The following is a 1,235-nucleotide window of genomic DNA, read 5'->3' on the forward strand; positions in this document are numbered from 1 at the left end:
CCATTTGTTACTTCCATTTTTATTTTATATATTTCTGTTGTTTACTTCATTTCACCATACTTATTTTCTACATTTACATGTTTTATTTTCGTGTATTTATGGTATATTCCACATTGCTATCTTATTACTTCATTTCTAACTGTGTTATTATTATTATTATTAAAGTTGTTGTTATTATTATTATTATTTCAATGTATGTATCAAAGAAATAAATTATCAAACCAATAAGTGAATAGTTTTAATAGCTACAGCTTTGATACGCATTTTCGTGTGTCTATGAAAGGAAGCGAAGCAACATAAAGATAAAAAAAAAAGCAAAAGCAAAAGCAAAAGCAAAAAACAACAACAACAACAACAACAACAACACATATATGTTTCTTTAATTCGTTTACATCTTCTTTTTTACGTGCGCATTCCATCACCTTTCATTCATTCAACTTTTTTTTCCATTTATTTACTTATTTTTATTTTATTTATTTTATTTGGTCACCTTCTCAGTCACTTGCTTTTTATTTCTATCATCATTATTTACATGTATGTGCATGTGAAGATGTGCTGTTCACAAATGTGCGTGTGTGTTTAAATAAATATATAAATATATAAATGTATGTATTTGTATGTGTTGTGATGAATTTGAAATGTTGCGCCTTCGCAATTTAGTGTGGGGTCACTGCTGAGGAGTTGGGGAATTCTGTATGCAATTTGTGTTTTTGTTTGTTTAATTTATATTTTTACGCCTCTAATTTTATTTAAGTAATGATATAAGGGATATGTTTAAAAATATCTTTAGAAAACGCCAAACGAATGAATAAATGAATGAATGAGATAATTAAAATGTACGTACAATAGTGTATTTAATGAGCGAAGGCACGTTACTGTGTGGCATTAAGATGGCACGTAAAATCAAAACAAACAAACAAACAAATAATAATAATGATATGTATATATGTATTTGTATATTTAAAAGGGGTAAATGCGATTCGTGTGAGGGGTGGTGGTGGGAAATGTTTGGTAACGACAAACAAAAAGAGGGATACAAAGAATAGGTAAGCAAATAAATAAATAAATTAAAATAATAAAGGTAACTCTCTGGGGCCCGTGTCGGCAACCCAGGAAATAAAAAGTTAGTTTTATTCTTGTTATTTTATTTTCTCTTTTTATGCACTGTCACCGCTTAGCAGAGGCAAGCCCTTGTGCCGTTGCCCATTATTATTATTATTATTATTATTATTATT

The sequence above is a fragment of the Trypanosoma equiperdum genome (genome assembly GCF_001457755.1).
Source record: "Trypanosoma equiperdum strain OVI genome assembly, contig: ctg_453, whole genome shotgun sequence".
In the NCBI taxonomy this organism is placed as follows: domain Eukaryota; phylum Euglenozoa; class Kinetoplastea; order Trypanosomatida; family Trypanosomatidae; genus Trypanosoma; species Trypanosoma equiperdum.